Source organism: Cavia porcellus, unplaced genomic scaffold (assembly GCF_034190915.1).
Source record: "Cavia porcellus strain 051 isolate PalLab524CR breed Dunkin Hartley unplaced genomic scaffold, mCavPor4.1 scaffold_3, whole genome shotgun sequence".
Classification (NCBI taxonomy): Eukaryota; Metazoa; Chordata; class Mammalia; order Rodentia; family Caviidae; genus Cavia; species Cavia porcellus.
This window is the reverse complement of record NW_026947486.1, coordinates 37,698,033-37,716,052: the sequence shown is the minus strand read 5'-3', so window position 1 is coordinate 37,716,052 and position 18,020 is coordinate 37,698,033.

Below are 18,020 nucleotides of genomic sequence, written 5' to 3'. Positions count from 1 at the left end.
CAGTATCAAAGAATACAAGGTGGACATTCAAACAGGGAGACTGCAAACAGCTGTGTTCAATGATCCAAAAACATTAATATAGTCAGCTATTTAACACCCCTAAACATACTTGCTGTTATATCCATTAGAGCTCTTTTTTTTCCCCTCTCTTTTTTACAACAAAATTTACACATTTTGGATTTTATTACTCCTTAGTTCTTATTACTTTTTTGGGGGGGGAGAGAATAAAGTCAAATATGGCAAAACAAAGTTGTCAGTCAAAACCAAGGATAGACATAGCACATGATGTAGAACAGAGTACAAGGTTATCAACAATGGTTATCAACGTTGTCCCTTGTTTCCTTAAAAAGAATTGTCTATCTCATTAGATATTATAAAGTTGGACAAAACAGTAGAGAACAAGACCAATAAAACTGAGGCATTGTAAACATTACAGGACTTCCAAAGAAGACAATAGTCAAACCAGAATGGGTATCTTAGTGAATCTTATTGCCTTCAAAGTAGTTGCCTATGTCTTCAAACTTGATACTATCATATAGAATGGAACAGAGTCTAATCGGTCAAAACAAGATCGTGGGAGTACTACAGGACTTCAAAACAAGTTAATAGGAAATCAAAAAGAGTTACTATTTATATATCCTAATTTTTTAAAATTTTTTCTTTAATTAAGACAAACATAAGAAATGACTAAATAATTTTTTTAAAAACAACAAGGGGGAGATTAAGATAAAACAGGACAAAACAATATAACGATAGAGGTCAAAGCATGACTGTTTCAGCAACCTAGTACTTCACCACCATATAACCTGACTTAATAGTAGTTACCATAGCGTCTGTCTTTTTCCTTGAAATGTTTGGATAAAACTTCATATACTCTAGTTTCAAATATTTTCATATCAAGAAGCCCAGAATAAAGCCTTTCTAATTAATAAGTGAAAATTTTATAAGGCTTCAAGGCCACATAATGGGGAATCATGATTACCACATATTTTTATATATTTGAATCATTACTTACATTAGGGAAACTACTCGGTATTCATACATGCGAGGTTGATTTATTTCACTTATGAGTATGGTCTCAAGCTGCGCCCATTTATTGATAAATATCTCAATGTGATCCTTCTTTATAGCTGAATAATACTCCATTGTATAGAAATACCACAACTTTTTTATCCATTCCTCAGTTGATGGACACTTGGGTTGTTTCCAAGATCTGGCAATTACAAATTGTGCTGCTATAAACATAGGTGCACATATATCACTGTGGTATGATGCTTTCAGTTCTTCTGGGAATATGCCTAGAAGTGGAATAGCTGGAATAAATGGGATTTCCAGTCCCAACTTTTTGAGAAATCTCCAGACAGATCTCCACAAAGGCTGTACCAGTCTACACTCCCACCAGCAGTGCAGGAGAGTTCCTTTTTCCCCACAGCCTCTCCAGCATTTGTTGTTGGTTTTCTTGATCCTGGCCATTCTTTCAGGAGTGAGATGGTATCTCAGTGAAGACACACAAGATTAAATATTGCATAGTTTATCTTATATGAGAAATCTGGTATATAAAGTCCAAAATAAAAAAAACAAACAGTAGGAAAAAAGGGAGAAAAAAAGTTACTGCAATTCATCATGACCAGTGTACCTAAAAATGTACCTTGATCTAATATAATTGGTTTAATGTTTTTAGCCTGTTGGTCTGGCTGTTATTTGTGTTTATAATAATTACCTCGAAAAAGCCCTAAAAAAACCCCTACTGGTGGGAAAAAGGAAAAAAATTTTGTGATGGAGGGGAAGGAAAAAAAGAATTGAGATGTGTTACATACATATATCAATTCCCCACAATAAATATAATTATGTACTGCAAACATGTACTAATAAAAGCTTTTTAAAAAATTGATCTCCCTATTTCCCATTATGTACCTTTTATTGGTGTTTGTTTGTGCTTTGGGTTGGTCATATAAGAGTAACCATGTGATATTTAAGTTTGTGTGCCCGATTTATTTCATTTAACATTATGGCCTCCAGGTGAATTCCATATTCCTACAAAGCATTGAAGTGGCAGAGAAGCAGTCCATTGTATAAAAATGCCGCATTTTACTTGTCCACTTTCTGGGCTGGAGATTTAGCTCAGCAGCATAAGTGCCTACCTTGCAAGTGCGTGGTCATGAGTTCAATCCCTGGTACCGATTAAAAAGAAAAAGACAAAAAAGAATAAAATATTTATCCATTTATCTATTGATGGACATATACACCACTTGCAGGATTTAGCTATTGTAAGTTGTGCTGCTATAAACATGGATATGCTATGTCACTGTAATATGTTTTATTTAATTCTTTTGAGAAGGTACCTAGAAGAGAAAGAATGGCATTGAATGGAATTCCTACTTTTAGCATTTTGAGAAATTTCTGTACTGATTTACACAGTGGTTGTACTAGCTTACATTCCCACCAACAGTGTAGAAGTGTTCTCACAAACTGACTCGCTTTTGTTATTTAATTTCTTGATAATAGCTATTTTCTCTAAAGTAAGGTGGAATTTCAGTTTGTTTTAATTTTTAGTTCTTTAAAGTTCATAGATTTTGAACATTTTAAAGTGTATTTATTGGCCATTTGGATTTCTTCTTCGGAGATATGTTTATTCCTTTTAAGTGCTCATGTTTTTAATGGGTCTTTTGTTTTGGGTGCCTAAACTTTTTGAGTTTTAAAAAATCTTCTAGATGTTAGTTCTTTGAGGAATAGCTGGCAATTTTTTCCCATACTGTACATTGTCTCTTCTCTTTGTTACTTGTTTTCTTTGCTGTGAAGAAGTTTTTAAAAATTTGATATGATTCCATTTGTTGATTTTTGATGTTATTTCTTATGCAATTCAGATATTTTTTTCAGAAAGCTTTTGCTTACACCTATGCCTTCAAGAGTTTTACCTATTTCTCTTCCAACAAATTTTCTACTTTAACATTTAAATCTTTGGTCCATTGTTTTTACTTGATCATGATTTTTTTTACACTGGGAATCAAACTCATGATCTTATGCTTGCCAGGCAGGTGCTTATGCCACTGAGCTAAATCCCCAGCAACCTTGTTTTTACTTTAATAAATGGAAAGAAATATGGGTTTAGATCCAGTCTTCTGCACATGGGTAGCTTTTTTTTCCCAGCACGATTTATTAAAGAGAATATCTTTCCTCCAATTTTATTTACTTATTGGCACATGTTTGTAGGGAATGAATTTTATATTCATCTTGAGGAGCAGGCACATGCACATAACAGTTTCTTTTTATTTTTAAAAATCTTCTTCCTGCTCATCTCCCTCCCTCCCTCTTCCTTTAAATTCCCTTTTAACATTTTCATTCTTGATGATACTATCAATCTTAGCTTATGTTGGTAATATGTACATTAATTGAGGTCATTAGAAATTTTTCCTTTTTTTTTTGTCTTTTTCCTTTTTTCTTTTTTTATAGGTACCGGGGATCGAACTCACGACTGCCTGCTTGCAAGGCAGGCGCTTATGCCGCTGAGCTAAATCCCCAGCCCCGAGGTCATTAGAATTTTTACATGGTATATCTTAGTTCATTTTTTTGGTACCAGTAAGAACTCAGGGTCTCATGCTTGCCAGGCAGGTGCTGTGCTGCTGAGCTACATCCCTGGCCCTCTTAGTTTGATTTATTTCTTCTTCCCCTCCCACTCTCCCTTTGCTCTCTGTCTCCTGGATCTTGAAGGGAAATAGCTGGATCCCATGGAATTTTTAATTCTAATTTTAGAAGTCTCCATACTGATTTCCATAATGGTTGTACTAGTTTACTTTCCCACCAACAATGTAGAAGGGTTTGTTTTCATCATAGATACACCGGTAATGGAGCAGAATAGAGGATACAGAAACATCCCCAGACATTTCAGCTATTTGATGTTTGATAAAGGGGCCAAAAGTACACATGGGAGGAAAGATAAAATACTCAGTAAATGATTCTGGGGAAACTGGATATTAGTTTGCAGAAGATTGAAACTGGACTCACATCTCACCATATATTAAACTAAAATAAAAATGGATCAAATATCTAGACATTCACACAGAAACATTGAACTACTAGAAGATAAAATATACAAAACACTAGAAGTCATAGGTTCAGGAAGGATTTTCTAGCAGAATTCCAATTGCATAAGAAATAATGGCAAGAATCAATGAATGGGATCACATCAAATTAAAAAGCTTCTGCATGGCAAGGGAATCAAAGTAGAATGAAATGACAATCTACAGGATGGAAAAAATTTTTGCCAGCTATTCCTCAGACAGAAAACTAGTATCTAGGATATATAAAGAACTAAAATAGTTAGACTGCCTAAAATAAAAAAATCCAGCCAAGTAATGGGGCAAGTAAAATGTACAGACACTTCTTAGAAGTACAAATGGCCAATAGATGTATGAATACATGTTCAACATGTCTAGACATTGGAGAAATGCAAATTAAAATAATGCTAAAATTCCATTTTATATCAGAAAGAACGACAATCATCAAGAAGTCAGAAAATATCAAATGTTGCAAATGCCTTCTGTGTATGTTTTTAACCCCATTATCAAAGATCTGATGTCTGAATCTGCCTGAGGTTATTTCTGGATTGTCTATTTTGTTCCATTGGTGTATGTGCCTGTTTTTGTGCCAATATCATGCTGTTTTTATCACTATAGCTTTGTAGTATAACTTGAAATCTGAGATTGTGATGCTTCCTGCTTTGCTCTTGTTACCTACGATGACTTTTGCTATTCTGAGCCTCTTATTCCATATAAATTTTAGTATGGTTTTCTCTAGTTCTCTAAGGAATGCTGTTGGTATTTTGATTGAGATTGCTTTAAATCCATATATTAGTTTTGAAAGTATGACTATTTTGATAATATGGGTTCTGTTTCTCCAGGAAAAGGGGATATATATTTCTGTTTTCTGATGTCCTCTTTGATCCCCTTTTTCAGAGTATTATAGTTTCTAGTATAGAGATTTTTCAAGTCCTTGATTAAGTTAATTCCTAAATACTTAATTTTTTCTTGATGCTATTGTGAATGGTATTGTTTTCCTAATTTCTTTTTTGGTGAGTCCATTACTGATGTGTATGAATGCTATTGTGTTTTATGTATTCTGCTATACTACTGCATTTGTTTATTAATTCTAGGAGTTTTTTTAGTGGAATTTCTTGGGTCTTTTATGGAGAAAATCATTTCATATGCAAGTAATGATAGTTTGACTTCTTTTTTCCTATATACCTCCTTTTAATTTCTTTCTCTTTCTTGATTGCCAAAGCTAATGTTTTGAGTACTATATTGAACAGGAATGGGGATAATGGACATCCTTATTTTGTCCCTGATTTTACAGGGAAAACTTTCAGCTTCTCCCCAATTAATATTATGTAGGTATTAGGTTTATCATAAATGTTTTATTTTACCAGATTAAGATAAGCTTTTTTTATACATGTACTCTTCAGATTTTTTTAAAAAGTCATAAATGGATGTTGGATTCTGTCAAAGGTTTTTTCTTGTCTATGGAGATGACCATGTGATTTTTGTTTTTACTTATGTTTGTGTGATGTATTACATTTGTTGATTTGAACCATTCTTGCATCCCTGGAATAAAACCTACATTGTCATATCAGTTACAAGTGTAATCTTTTTGATGGTTTGTTGCATTCTGCATGCCAGTATCTTGTTGAGGATTTTTCTATTTCTGTTCAGTGAAGTGACTGCCCTGTAGTTCTCTTTTTTGATTGGATCTCTTTCTGGTTTTGAAATCTGGGTAAGACTAGCTTCCAGAAGTGACTTTTTTTTTTCTTTTTGAGATAGGATCTCGCTATGCAGTTCAGGCTGGCCTTGAGCTTGCTTTGTAGCCCAGGCTGGTCTCGAGCTCACAATGATCCTCCTGCCTCAACCTCCCAAGGGCTGGGATTACAGGCATGAGCCACCACACCCGGCTCCAGAAATGACTTTGGACATACACTTTCCCTTTATATTTCATTTAAGAGTTTGAGAATTTTGGTATTAGATCTTTCTTGAAGTCCTTATAGAATTCCATTGTGAATCTATAGGGCCTTGGGATTGTTTTTTAGCTATAATCTCACTATGTAGTCCAGGCTGACTTTGAACTCATAAGGTAGCCCAGGCTGGCCTCAAACTCAGAATAATCCTCCTGTCTCAGAACTCTTTCATGCTGGGATTATAGGCATGTGTGCCACCACACCTAGCCCCTGGGCCTTTTTTTTTTCTTGAAGGTAGTAGAAATACAACAGAACAAGACAAGACAAAGCCAATCGAGACAATGCAGTGAAATTGGTACAGTACTTCACAGCAGGTTACTGGGATAACATTAATAGGTACCATAGTATATCTTATTATCTTCACAATAGTTGTCTAGCCAATTAGGTATAGCAAAGTCAAACCAAAGACAGAACATTATAAAACCAATCAAAAAGAGAATATCAAATAGAATAAAACAACTAACAAAAATGAAACAAAACAATGAAAACAAACTTTGCTTTCAAACAGAAGATAGGACATCTCCTATATTTGCTACATTGCATATAGTTATTCTCCCAAGAGATGCTCAGACCTCTGTCCCCAGTTGCTACAGGGGAAGTTTGAGATGTTTGATTTCTAGCCTGTGCACCAGTAGGCTCACAGGGGATGCTGACTGGGTCTTCTTCTGGTTCACATTGGAGAGAGGTGCTTACCAAAAGCGGGGAGAATTACTTCTTTGTGCAGCCACCTGGTTTCCAGCATGGCCATGGCTGGATCTTGTGGGACGCTGACTGAGTCTCGTCTTGGCTGGGCTTTTTTTTTTTTTTTTTTAAATCTGGGAGTTTTAAAGTTACTGCTTCAATTTCATTGTCTGCTATAACTTTATTAGAGTTTTCATAGTTTCTTGATTTTGTTTTAGTACTTCATATGTATCTAGGAGTCTATGTCTTTGGATTCTTCAATTTGTTGGAGTTCAAAGTTGCTACTAAAAATCTGGGTTTCAGTGGCATTTGTTGTGATTTCACATTTTTCACTTCTAAGTAGATTGATTTGGGTCATATCTTTCCTTTTATGGTAAGACTGGGCAAGTATTTATTTTGCTTATTCTTAAAAGTTTTTTTGGTGATCATGGATATTTCAAGTTTTATAAGCCTCTCATAGCTGTTTAATTCTTGTCCCATATTTAGAAAGTTTGCTTCTATGATTTATAAACAGGTATTTATGCCATTTGTGCTGTCTTCTTATTTTTCACTAATTACAATTAATCTTAGATTAGTCATCTTTGCATCATCTATCAGATGCTGGACCCACTTTCCATACTTTCTTGTTGCATTTAAGGCATTTCTGAGTAATTGTTCACTGACATCGTGGTCATTTCTGCCACCCATACTTTCAGTCAAACATTTAATCTCCTGGATTTCTGTTCAGTACCTTTCATGGACTCTCTTTGCTCAACTAGTCATTGATGTTTTGCATCATTTTGTTTAGTTGTTTAGTTTTTTTATTAGTTTGTATCTTATTTATTTAGTCAATTTCTGTTCACTTATATGCTCTTTGAGTTCATAGAGCACTTTTTAATTTGTTTTTATCTCCTTTTTTATCATTCTGAATAATTAAGCTCTGTGACATTTGACTTTCTCTATACTGATGCCCCAGAAATCAGTTTTGGGAAAGCTGAGTGTTTTTGGAGGATTTTTATTGTCTCATTTTCTCTTATTTCTGTTGTTATTGTGTGTATTTTTGGATGAAGTTTGTGGGCATTTATTGTGGAAAGATTTTGTTGTTACCATGGAGCTCTCTCCTGGTTGGTATCTGCTTTTTAGTGATGCCCACTGGACATGCTAATTATAGACCTCTTCCTCTGTCCTGAGATATGACTACCTGTGTTTATTTATGAGGAAAGGATGAAGTGTAATTGGACCAGCACCCAATTCTTCAGGAATGGAATACTGTATTGTTAATTACCCAAAGGCAATTCAGATATTGGTATGCAGCAAAAATCAATTAATAGCAACTGTACTACCCTGGCAATACCAGCAAAATCAGTAACAATAATAGTGTCAAAGACAAACTATATATTGACATACCATCAGAAACAATGATGTACCAACCTTAACCATAGAAAAGAGATTTGTAATTATAATATAAATTCTAAGACAAACCAAATATTGACATATGGTAAATGTGTACAAAATAGAAAAATTATACCTTCATTAATAATAGAAAACAACTGAAATGTAGTAACATAAATTTAACTATCTAAAGATTAATAAAAATTAAATTCATTGTTATACTAGTAAAGAGAGGAAATGGCTAGGTGCTTGGAGCAAAGATGGTGGATAGATAACAGCAGGCGATAGAGGCTCCCTGAGATAGTCAACTTAGAATTCAACATAATACACAGTGGGGAGCCCCAAACAGAGGGAGATAAGTTCTCTCATCCAAGAAGAAATTAAGGTGACTTGCTGACCATCTGAGGTCCTGCCACATCATCTGGCTGATGCTGTGACTTGCTGGGGTCCCGCCGTGACTTGCTAGGTCCCGCCATGACTGGCCAGAGTCTGGCCACGACTTGCTGGGGTCCTGTCGTGACTTACCAGGGTCCTGCTATGACTTGCCAAGCCATCTGAGGTCCTGCCACTTCGACTCACTGGAGGCGCAGTTACATTGAGTTTGAGGGTCAGTGGGCCAAATGGAGAGCTGAGTGGGTGGGGAGCCTACATCAACCTGTGGTGAATGACAGGAGTGGAGCCATTCTACAGAAAAGGGGTCTCCAGAGGATGACATTCTGGGACCGGGCAGGACTGACAAGGACAAGGGGCATCAGTGACTTCAGTCAATTGTTCCCTTCCCAAACGGGATTGGTGGAGTGAGCTAGGCCTGGGTCACATGCCCAGCTGAGACCCAATAGGTGATCTGAGGTGAAGTCCCTGCAGTGGTGGCACACAATAACCACACTGGCCCAGTGGGCCCTCGGAGGTTTGGCTGGTGTGGAGGGGAGGCACTGCAAAGTAATCCAGTAGTGCAGACCACAACAGTTTGAGTGATCTGGAGGGGAAGGGCCAGCATATGCTGTTCCTGTCTGCAACTCACTAGCACACTGCAGTGTGAAGGGTCATCTATTCAGCCCACTTCAGAAGAATTGTAACCAACAAAGAAAGAAACTGGGGCCTCCTGGAAGAAGCAAAAAAAAAAAAAATGGGAAGAGGAAACAACAATAAAAATTCCCCAGGCCCTAACCCTGAGAACACTGACCCAGGACAGGTAAATACAAAGGAGAATGAGAACATCAAACATACAATATCAGACACAGCACCAGTGGACATAAAGAGATATATTTGGGACCTCATAGAGGAGTTCAAAAGTGAAATATTTAGCCAAGTAAAGCAAGATATAAGAAAATTAATAAAAGAGATACTAAGCATCCCTCAAGCAGACACAGATGAAAGCAGGGAGGAACTAAAACACAGGAGAGAACCATTTAGTGAAGAACATAAAAAAATATAGAATACATGAAGCAGATTCAAAGAGATCACCAGGACATTAAAAACTCTATGGAAAGATGGCAAATGTGCTTGAAAGAAATGAAGGATAGATTATCCAAACTGGAGGACAATTTTGCAATGTGGGAATATGAAAGGGTAAACTTTTTAAAAATAACAAGGAAACAAGCAGTAACAATACAAAGGCTAGAAGATGACAAAAGGATCTATAACTTGAGAATAAAGAATGTGAATGAAGAAGCTGGGATACAAACAAAAGAACCACAAAGGTTATTCACAGAAATAATTAAGGAAAACTCCCCAAACATATGAAAAGGAAATGATATTCTGATATATGAGGCATACAGAACTCCAGCCACCTACAACCAAAACAGAGCTACATCCAGGCATATAATAATCAAGATCCCAGAAATTCAATATAAGTACAGAATATTAAAAGCTGTTAGAGACAAAAAACAGATCACCTACAGAGGAAGGCCCATCAGAATAATGGCAGACTTCTCAACACAAACCATCAAGTCAAGGAGAGCCTGGAGTGAAATATTCCAAGCTCTGAAAGAAAATACCTCTATCCCACATTGATATACCCCGCTAACCTGTCTCTACAAATTAATGGAGAAACAAGATTCTTCCAAGACAAAGAGGAACTTCAGAAATTTGCAACCACCAATCCAAATCTACAGAGAATACTGCAGAGCACTCTAGAGAGAGAGAAAAGTGCTAGGATTCTAGGAACAGTGGCAGAGAGGCCTCAGTGAATGGAGCAGAAAACAGAATGAAGAAGATAAGCAGACAACTGATGGCAAAAAAGAACATAACAGAAATGATGCAGAGAAGATTTTATTGAAAACTGATATGATTGATAGTACCAAGTCTGAGAGTATAGGCAACTACATTGAAGATGACAGGACTCAACAATACACATTCTGGTTTGATATCTGCTGGTTTTTGAAGTTCTATACTATATACAAAGTTGTATTTTTATTAATACTGTTATGTACTGACATATTCAATTATACTATGTCTGATGATATAGCCAATTCTATTGGAAATAACAAGAAACAACACAGGAACTATGGTAGAATGATTTGTACAGTGGTCTTATGTTTATTTCATTTCATGTGTTGATAGGAATATGTTTTGTTTTGCCTTGCTTTGTTATGTTTCTCTCCCTAATATAGAAAGGATAGAAATACATGTTAAGACTCATGCATATGTAGAATCTATAAACAGTTTATGGGAACTGATCTTATGACACATGATGAAACGAACATTCTTTGAAGAAAAAGAGACACTAAAATACCCAGTGCTGATCCTAGAGTGTCATAATGTGAAACCCAGCAATAGTATTATTCTTTGTTCAGAGTGATATTAGCCTGTTTGGGTTTATTCAATTGCAACATGATTGAAAAGATGGATAACTGCATGTATGTTTAAGTGTATAGGATTGATGACCATATTTCTAAGATTTGTTGGATAGTTGAACAGAACTGGTTGCAATCTCACTGTTTGAATCCCCACTTTATAAACTCTACTCTAGTGTCTTGAATAACTATATGTTATTCAATAAGACAATCTGCAATCATCAACTAGGGATTTCTTACTGTTTATTTTTTTCTTTGAAAGTATGTATTATTTCTACCCCTTTTCTGTTTTGTTTAGGCTTTCTTTAAATTAAATGAAAAAAAAAAGACACTACAGTACCCAGTGCTGATCAGAGAGTGTCATGATGTGAAATCCAGCAATACTGCTATTCTTTGTTCAGAATGATTATAACCTGCTTTAGTTTGTTTAATCGAAACACAATTGAAGCTATGGATAACTTCATGTATGTTTAAGTGTATAGGATTGACAACCATGTTACTAAGTTTTTGTGGGACAGTTGAACAAAACTGTTTTCAGTCTCACTGTTTTTTTTTTAAATTTTTATTTTGAAAGTATACAACAGAACATGTCAGAATAAAGCCAACTAAGATCGTACAGTGAAATTGGTGCAGAACTTCACAGCAGGTTACCGGGATAACAGTAATAGGTATCACAGTATATTTTGTTATCTTTATAATAGTTGTTCTTTCAATCCCATATATAAAAATGAGATGAAATATAGAACACTATAGAACTTATCAAAACAGAATATTGAATAGAGCAGTACCATTAATCAGAAAAGAGCAAAAGAGTAATAAAAATATTTGCCTTCAAATAAATGGTAGAAGGAAGTCCCCCTTATTTGCTATGGTCAACATCCCAGGAGGTGCTCAGATTTCTGGTTCCCATTTGCTAATGGGGGGGGGAGGGGAAGGGGAAGAGAAGGAGGATATGGGAAGTGGGATACTTGACTCTAGGCCATGTAGCAGTAGGTTCACTATTGCTAAGCAGGGAGGCAGAATGGTCATTTGTTTTCACAGCATCTTCAGTTCCAACATGACATGGATCTCAGGAGACACTGCTGGTTCTCCCCCTGGAAGGGCTGCAGTGGGCCACACTGCCGCCGCTAAGCAGGGAGGGGAGGTGCTGGCTTGGCTTCCCAGAGTCCTAAGTTCCAACATGGCCTGGATCTCAGGAGACACTGCTAGTTCTCCCCCTGGAAGGGCTGCAGTGGGCCACACTGCCGCCGCTTACCAGGGAGGGGAGGTGCTGGCTTGGCTTCCCAGAGTCCAGTCTCACTGTTTGAATTCCTACTTTATATGTTCCATTTTTGTATCTTGAACAAGTATTTGTAAAATGACAATATGTAAATATCAACTAGTGATTTCTTACTGTTCATTTTTTTCTCTGAACGTATGTATTATTTCTACCTATTTCTTTTTTGTTTAGTCTTTCTTTAAATAAAATTTAAAAAAGAGAGGGAATGAAAAATAACTTTGAAAATTAAGCAATGGAAGATGAGAAGGAAATTAGGAATGTGAAATAAAGGGTCCTATTAAGGAATAAAAATTAATAGAATTAGATAAAAGCAACAGAAATGAACAAACAAGTAAAAGAAGAAAAAAGAGAGCAAAATATGTACTAAAAATAAAAGACATAGGGGCTGGGGATTTAGCTCAGCAGCATAAGCACCTGCCTTGCAGGCAGGCGGTCGTGAGTTCGATCTCCGGTACTGATAAAAATGAAAAAGACAAAAAAAAAAAAAAAAAAAAAAGACAGAAAAAATGAGAAAAATTGAAAGACAAAACCCCTCTAAACCCTAAAGAACCAATAAAGAATGAGACTAAGAGTGAGAGTAAGAGTGAAAAAGAGAGAAAAATCCCTCTGTATTTTTTTTTCTTTTTGTCTTTTTGAGACAAAGTTTTGCTACACATTTCAGGCTAGCCATGGGCTCACTTTGTAGCCCAGACTGATCTGGAGCTTGCAGTGATCCTCCTGCCTCGGCCCCCCAAGTGCTGGGATTATGGGCATGCACCACTGTGCCCAGCTTCCTCTGTATTTTTATGTGACTGATTTCTTTCCAGGATCCACAGTTCTGGAATCCAACAAATCATGGTTTGCTCTGCCTAACTTTGTGGTGTGTCATTTTGTGAAGTGTTCCCCAACCCATCCCATTTCACAGAGGTCCCTCTGTTCATTTGCCCCCAGGCTGTGGCACCTGCCCACACTAAGGCATGTCCTTCCTAATGTTGGTAGATGGGGAAAGTAATCAGATCTCTGAATTGTGTTGATTGTAGGTAGTAGGGCAGAAGTTCAAGCAGACTGCTGTACTTAATGCCAGTGCTTTTGTACTCAACCACTTCTGAAAGCTACACATATTGGGCCTGGCTTCTTACCATGTGCCCATTCTAGCATGAACTTTAACTTCTCAGGGGGTCTATATTTATCCCATGCCCTCTGCAACTGACTTACCCAGTCACTGTGGGAAGGTAATATTGGGTACCATTAAGTTCTTTTGTAGTTGTTCTGTGGCTTAGTCTTAAATAATTAACCCTTTCCTAAAGTGGTAGCAAATTAAACACTGTCAATATTGTGGGTGCCACAATGGATTTTTAATCCACCTGTGGCCTGCTATGCAGAGTCACTTTCAGAGTAAAACCTCATACCATTTTTGCAGTTTACGGTAACCAAAGGCTTTTCTTGGGGATGGTGCTGGTGGCCTGGTCTGTTGTTTCTCACTGAGCTCCTGACCTGGAGAAATTCCCTTGAGTCTGTAGACACAGGTTCCTTTCCCTGGGAGCTAGCATGAGCTTTCAGACTGCTTCATTCTTTTTTCTGTGTTGTTCTCCATTTCTTCAGATTTTCTGTAGTTTCTAGTTTTCCACTCAGTTCTCTCTTGATTCCTGGAGAGCTGCTGCTTCTTCTCCTTCTCCTTCTTCTTCTCCTTTTCCTCCTCCTTCTTCTCCTTCTCCTTCTTCTCCTTCTCCTCCTCCCCCTCCTGCTTTCCATTTCCGCTCCCCTCTCCTTACATCCCCTCCCCCACCTCTTTTTCTTCTCTTTACCCTCCTTCCCTTCCCCCTTTCCACTTCCCCTTCTTCTCCCTCTCCTTCTCCTCCTTCTCCTTTTCCTCCTCCTTTTTCTCCCTCTTTCTCTTCTTTGCCAAATTGTTATTTTCTAGTTGTTATTGTCTGGACTCCACATTTCTGAGAGACTTTATTTTGCTACTGATTACTACTCCACCATTTTGGTTCACAATATTTTAAAAAGTGCAAGCCAGTTGTTTTCCAGAATGCCTGTTCATTTGAGTTCATTGGATGTTTGCTCATGATTAGATTCAGCTTATGCTTTTTTGTAGGAATACCACAGAAGTGAATTGTATAGTGCTTTCCAATAGGAAATACCATATATCAGTTTGCCCTACTATTGGTTATGTTAACTTTGACCATTTGCAGCAGAATCTGCTATTTCTTCATTATATAGTTACTATTTTTACCAATTGTCTTAGTTACTTTTCTTGTTGCTGAGACAAAATATCCAACACCCAAAGTTAAAATAGGAAAGGTTTATTTCAGCTCACAGTTTGTATAGGATTCAGTTCATAGTTGGCTGGCTTCTAAGTCAAGGTGGCATAGCAGGGTGCATCACACGGGAAAAATGGTCCATGGCAACCAGGCAGGATACAGCAAAGCAGCAAGCACCACTTGCAGCAACAGAAGCAGCAGCAGTTTCTTTCTGTCACTTTATATTATATACCAGTTATAAGCCTATTGATTGGTGATGTCCACACCCAAGATGGAGAACTCTTATTCCCAGAATTACACACTTAATCCCAGTACCACATATTCTGGATTTAGCTACCCGTGAAAAGTCCCACCTATCACTACATGAGGCTTTGTGGGGATACATAGATACATGCCATAACACTATTGTAATAAGTATGCAATTTTTAGGGGAATACTTTGAAATTCTACAAATGTCTTATTCCTCATCAAACTCTGATCCAATGAAGTTTTCTCCAGTACTGAGGATTGAATTCAGGAGGTAGTCTGTCATTGAGCTACATTCCTGCCCTTTTTATTTTTTGAGAGTCTTACTAAATTGCCCAGGCAGTTCTGGAGTTTGCAATTCTCCTGCACCAGCTTCCTGAATAGTTGGAATTATACATATGTGTTGCCTCACCTGGCTAGTCTGTACTAATGATTTTTGCCTAAATTAGTTATACCTATGATGTTTGAAAATTGTGACTTTTAAAAATGTACATTGTTAGTTCTATATTGACTAGGCATTCTGCTGTAGGGTTTTTAAAAATCTCATGTATTTATTTGTTGATTGGTTGGCTGATTGATTGTAGAGCCTTCACACAACTACATTCCAAGCAATTTTTTATTTTGAGAGAAGGTCTTGCTAATCACTAGATTTTCTATGCTGAGCTCCAATTTGTGATCTTCCTGTTCTACCATCCCAGAGTTCTAGGATTATAGGCATGCATCACCATACCCAGATCCCATGTATTTATTGATTGATTGGCAGTATGAACTTTGATATCTTGTTTATTACATTATATTTTTTCTGTGATTGTTTTATTTTGTGGTGCTGGAGATTGAGTTCAGGGCCTTATGTATGTTAAACAGGTACTGTACTGTATCACTGAGATGCCCCAGGAAATTGGCTAAGATTTGGCCAGTGGAAGCTCCTTTTTGTTTTGGTTATTTTTTCTTATTCTTCAGACAGAATACTTGACACTCAAAGTTAAGGAAGTTTATTTAGTTACAGTTTGTGGAGGTTTCAGTCCATAATCTTTTGGTTCTAAGGAAAGGTGGTATGGCAGAGGAATAACAGTTCATGATGGCCAGAAGACAGCAAAATCAAGGAGAGAGAGAGAGAGAGAGAGAAAATAAAAATGAAGAGCATAAAAAAGACTCTTTTTGTATCTTATATTGTATGTAGGCTACTAATCCCACAGTGGATGTAGCACTCACACCCATAATCCCAGCATTGGATCATGAATCAATCACAAACTCTAGAAGCCTGTCCTTATGACTGCAAGAGGCTTTAGGGGGACATCCAGACAAACTGTAGCATGTTTTTTGTCATGTCCCCATCATTCTTTAAAACTTACTTGCCAAAGTATCTCAGGATTATTTTGTGTTTTTCTTGCTCTAAACCTGGAATCTGTACTTTTCCTAATGAGCCCAGACTCCCTTAAGTTGGGAATGCTTCTTATAAACCAAGATCAGGGAACTGGATATACTGATTTCCAATGAAGCGTGATTGCTTTGGGCTCCTTTAGTAAAGGGATCTAGGAATTGTCTCAGGCTTTTGAATCTTTCACAGCACCTCCAGTGGGTGATTCTAGGTCTATGCTTAGTTAGTATATTAATTGAGGAGACTGCTCCAGGGGCAGACTCTTCCATTACTGAGGAGCCCTGATACTTGACAAATTTTATATTTGAAAACAGTGGTCATTGGTTTCCTCTACTAAGACTTTTCTTCTCTGCAAGAAATATTTGTGGTTCATTTACTGCAATTAGTCTCCAGGCAGAATTTTAAATATACTCATTATTCTGATTACTATATTCTGCTCACATTTCAGTTTATTATTATCTTTATTTAAATATTTTCATCTAGAGTTAATGTACATGTTCTGATCAGTAGAGAGCAGTGGGTCAATTACTATCATTTAGATCTTATGCAACTACTCCTGTAAGCCAGGGTTAAGTATTTATGTGTTAAGAAACAGTCTTAAATTTGACCTCTCTTTTAGCATTTGTTTACTTTTTTTAGGTTTGTCCCACATTTTGTTTATTCATTATCTAGTTAATGCACTTTTGGGTTGTTTATACCTTTTGATTACTATGGCTAGTACTGCTATTGACATTGGTTTTTTCCAAATCCGTTTTATTTCAAGGAGAAAAAGGAAAAACAAAGGTGAAAAACTAAAACAAAAATTCAAAACATGTCAATCAGGGGGCAACATAGTATATTAGATTTAGTCTATTATTTTTGATGGTCAAACTGTTTATCTTGGATGTCACCAAGTTGTATTAGATTCTTTTCTAGTTTATCATTTGTAAATTTTATTAGTATCTTCATACAAATTAGTATCTTCATACAAATTAATATCTTCATACAAATAACTACTTAAAATATCAAAAAGGATGAGGCTCTAATCTTTTCAGACTGAGTAGATACTTTCTCTCATTTTGAAATCAATTGCTGCCATTCTTTTATATTCATTTGCTGTTGAATATAGAATCTGAGTCAACAAATCTGTCACAATACTAAGCTGAACCAGTTTTTAGTCTTTTCAGGCAGTTGGTGCTTCACTATTTTATGAAGGCTTCATGTAAGAGGGATAGGGTTGTTTACATAGTCCAAGCATATTATTCTATGCTTTTTTTATTAGTATATGTAAAAATTGATCTGGCTCAGTCTGTGTCCTTCTTGGTGTTAGAGGCAGAGAAATGTTTTCACCAGCCAAGCCTATCCAACCTTAATCATAAAATCTTCATTAAATGTAAGAAATGTCACAGGTCATCTAGTTTGAACTTCTGAAACATGACTGAAAAGCCTATCAGTGTGCCCATCTCCTTGAATACTGGTTGAGTCAAATTCTTACATATCTTATAAAAAAGAAGGAAAGATGTCTTATGGAAAGATGCTTTCAGAATTTGCAAGTATGGATAGTGTATTAGTCAGCTTTTCACCACTCAAATGAAATGCCTGACACAAGCTACTCATGGAGAAAAGAGGCTTATTTTTATTTAGTTCACACTTCTGGAGGTTTGAAGTCCAAATGGCATAGTTACAGACAATGGTAAGGGAACTATGACAGGGCCTAATGGCAGATGGTACAGCACAGGTGAAAGAATGATCACATCTTGAACCAGGAGGCATATAGAAGGTAAGGGCCTATACTTTATTCTTTTTAAAAATTTTTTAATCAAATTTTATTGGTACATTTTAGGTACATATAATGCTCACAGTCACCATAGAGAATTTGTACCTGTACATGATATAACTTGCATCTTTTATTTCCCATTCCCTTACCCTCCCTTTAACCCCTTCTCTGCTCCCCATTTTAAAAAGTATTATTTCCATTTTTCCTTCTATTCTCTTTTTTACTTTTCCCTTACCTTCTTTCTCTTGTTCCCCTCTCCATTTGAAC